At 56.4% G+C, this 3,649-nt stretch overlaps 1 long non-coding RNA gene across 1 annotated transcript; it reads right to left on the bottom strand.

The window, feature by feature from the left end:
• Positions 1 to 239: 239 nt before the first annotated feature.
• Positions 240 to 3,324, bottom strand: LOC130707674 (uncharacterized). The gene is made up of 3 exons (XR_009007684.1): positions 1,324 to 3,324; positions 473 to 632; positions 240 to 338 (listed from the first exon to the last, which is right to left on the bottom strand). It is a non-coding gene; the product is annotated as an uncharacterized LOC130707674 (long non-coding RNA).
• Positions 3,325 to 3,649: the final 325 nt, after the last annotated feature.

Here is a 3,649-nt window from a genome sequence, read left to right as displayed (position 1 = left end):
GGGAGATGCAGGCACAAGAGATGGCTCTGAAGTGGCTGCCCTCACTTGAGTGGCCTGGCAGGGCACGGGCACAGTAACCCAGGGAAAGAGAAAGATCAGGCTCCTTGCTTCAGAGCTAACTCCCCCTCTGAATAAGGGACCCAGTCACGTAGCCAACTTGGAGATCATCTGGAAAGGAGTTGTTGACTGAAGAAAAATGTACAACCTAAAAGCTGGGAGTTATGTTTTATTTGGGGACATTGCTGAGGACTATAGCCTGGGAGACAGCCTCTCAGATAGCTCGGGAACTGTTCCAAAGAGGTCAGGGTGGAGCCAGGATACATTTATAGGAGTTTTTGCTGAAAATAAAAAACATGTAGTCAAACATCAAAAGATTACTGCTAATCACAAAAACCAGACATCTCAAGTTAATGATTTTAGTGCTGAAGATGTAAGAGTCTGGGCTCGTTGAAATTATTCCTTAGACATGCACCTTAACTATCAGGGCCAGTATCCAGTTTTTCTCCATCTTGAATTCCCCTCAGGGCACGTCGTAGCGGGGGCTACAGTGGCTGATGGCTTGATGGCGGGCAACATTCATCGTTTACCAGGATGGCAGGCAACTTTTTTTTGTCCGCAGTGTCAGGGGTGCCCTATGGGGTAGTTGTGAGGATTAAATGATTCTGCATACCTGAGGCATCTGGCATATAGTAAGTGATCAATAAAGGCTAGTTTTTAGCAGCGGGACCAGAAGACAGATGCTCCCACAAGAAGATGTGGGTTCTACATGTTAGCTGAAGGGGCTCATCTTCCTCCCATTTTGAGGATTTGTCCCTGGGTCATTCTCATGCTGGTCCCTCTACCTGGCATGCCCCTCCCACCCTGTCTTGCGCAGTTGGCAGCCGCCAATGTGGGCGCCAACAGCCTGCTACTGAGCTTTCTGTCCAGGAACAATACGGAACGTCCTGGGCATGTTTGTAAACGTTACCTCATTTTTCTTTCAATAATCCTACTTCTGTTTTCCAATGAGGCTCAGAGAGGTTAAGTGACCTTGCCAAGGTCACACAGTCAAGGCTGGAACCCCAACATCCCAGGCGTTGTCTCCCAGCCAAGCATTTGCAAAGTGTAAACACAGGAATGCCTTGGGGAGCTGAAGGTTGCTCCCTAGCTTGGTTGCCTTCAGCCACTGACTGAAGCTGTCAGGGCTGCCAGGGACAGTGGGCCTTTCCTGTCATCAGAGGAGAAAGGTGGCCACCTAGGGCCCAGTCCAGTTGAGGCTTGCCAGAGGGATGCAGGTGAACAGGGAACAAATGAGGCCCAGCCAGAGACCTGGAGTGTTGTTACCTGAGGCTGACACCATGGATGCAGTTCTGGATGCTGGGCCACACCTGGGACATCCCTGCAGCGGTGGCTCCAAGGGCTCCAGAAATAAGCTGTGTGACGCTGGGCAGAAGCAGTCCCTCTCTGGGCAGGTTCTGAGAGATCACTCTAGCTGCTGACTGGAGGCCAGATTAGAGGCAGTGAGGGCAGAGGCCTATAGGGAGCAGGGGGAGCCTTGGCCCAGACTAGCCTCCATCCCCGGAGACTTTAGAGGACTCAGAGGCAGGATCAACGTCCCTGGGGACAGAGTCACTTGTGACTGCTCCCTTGGCTTGCCGAGGCTGGTGGTGGAGTGAAAGGAGCACTGCACAGGGAGTCTGCGCCTAACCCTGCCCCCCCCCCCGGGCCTGTGTCCCCATCTGCACAATGATGGGGCCCAACGAGGGGGACGCTGAATTCAGTGCTCTTGAGGTAGCACAGCGTGACAGCCCACAGCTGGGGCTCCAGAGCCAGGCTGCCTGGTTTCTAATATTGGCTGTGTGACATTTGACAAGTAACTAAGGCCCTCTGGGCCTCAGCTTCCACATCTGTAAAATGGGTGGGATGGTGACCCTAGCACCTACCTCGTAGAGTTAATACAAGGATTAAAGAGTGACTAATATGTAAAGCCTTTAGAACAGTGCCTGGCACAGTAAGTGCTCAGCCAATGTCAGCCACCTGCCCTTATTATTACTAGTAAAAGAGCAGTGTGTCTCTGTGAGACTCCTTCTCAGGAGTCAGGCCACAGCCTCAGCCTTATTTGGAGCCTGAGGGGTGATGGGACGGGGAGCACCCTTCCTGCAACACTGACGGGCCAAGGCCAGCACTGCCCAGAGGAGTGATGGGGCCTGGGGCCTCCCCCACTTGCCCCAACAAACAACAGTGACACTCAGGGCCCAGCGGAGGGCTGGACCACTCCCCCTTGACACTTGGGGAAAGTGCCACGGGCCCCAGGTGGTGGCCCCAGGCTGTGGGTGCTGAGGTGCAGTGGGAGGTGCCCACCTCCCAGGCCCCGCCTTGTGGCGTCATGTCCTCCAGGCCTTGAACTGAGGAAAGGGGCTCCACAGGGTGGGGAGCGGCAGGGAAGAGCACAGAGGAGACCTAGGAAGAGGAGGCAGAGGCTGCTGAAAGCTATACCCCACCTCCAAGCCAGAGGGGCCAACAGCCCTAGTCCTTCCGCTGAGCAGGGCCATGGTGCTGCCCTGCTCTGAGGGCCCCGAGGGCCACCCCGCCTTCCCTGGGCTCTAGTCTTAGCTCAGCCCCATCTGACCAAAGGCCTGGGACACTCAGCCTCCAGGGTTCATTTCCCCATCAGCACAGTGAGGAGTTTGGCCTGGATGGTCACCACGGGCCCTCCCAGCTCCGAACACTTCAGGATGTCCCAGCGACCTGCGAAGATGCCCGGTCAACCACCCCTGGGCAGTGGGAGGTGGCACAGCCACCTGCTTGGCAGAAGGGGCCCACGGGGGGGGGTCTCCATCAGCTATTTCCCAGCAAGGCTGGCAGCCTACAGCAGGCAGGGGCCCTGGGCCATGCTGAGACTTTCTGCGGATATAGCCAGGGGGTTCAGTGGTTATACACCTGGCGGGTGCTAGGGCTAGCCAGCTCGTGTTCAAATTTGGCTTCCCCCTCCCTGGCTGGGTGATCTCAACTAAGATATCTAAGCTCTGTGCACCTCAGTTTCCTCGTCTGTAAAAGGGGAGGAAGAGGGCTGTTGTGGGGATTGAATGACTTCAAGTATGCTGCACTGTTCTTAACGACGGTGCCCAGCACACAGGCCACACTCAGTGGCAGGGTTAATTGTGGTTTCCACGCGGGGCTCGGCAGGGTTAGAGGAGCCACCCCTCTTAGGGCAGAGGTAGGGGGGAGTTCGAGAGGGCGAACCTAAAGCTTTTTTCTGCAGCCTCATACTCCACACTCAGCTTCAGCGAGCAGCTGGGAGACCCCGACAGGCTTCTGCCTGCACCATTTCCTCTGCCAGGCACACCACCCCTAGTGCCAGCTCAGGTCCCAGGACAACACCCAGGTTGGGTTGGGATGTCCCACCCAGAGCCCTCCCCCACTCCCCCGGCAAGGGCCATATCTGGTCCTCACTGCCCGGTGACCATCTATCTGCTTTCCCTCCCTGGCCCCCTATCAGAGGCTGAGCCCAGCCATACTTGATGCCCCTTGACCGGCCTGGCATGAGCCAAGGCTGAGGCCCTTAGTGGGCAAAGGAACTTCCACCTGTGAGCAGGACGGAGGCTGCAGGCCCAGCCCCCTTCTCCCACCCCCTCCCTCAGCTTCCAGGCAGGTGTGAGTCAGAGAAAAG

Source organism: Balaenoptera acutorostrata, chromosome 3, assembly GCF_949987535.1.
Source record: "Balaenoptera acutorostrata chromosome 3, mBalAcu1.1, whole genome shotgun sequence".
Classification (NCBI taxonomy): domain Eukaryota; kingdom Metazoa; phylum Chordata; class Mammalia; order Artiodactyla; family Balaenopteridae; genus Balaenoptera; species Balaenoptera acutorostrata.
This window is presented reverse-complemented; position numbering and strand designations above follow the sequence as displayed.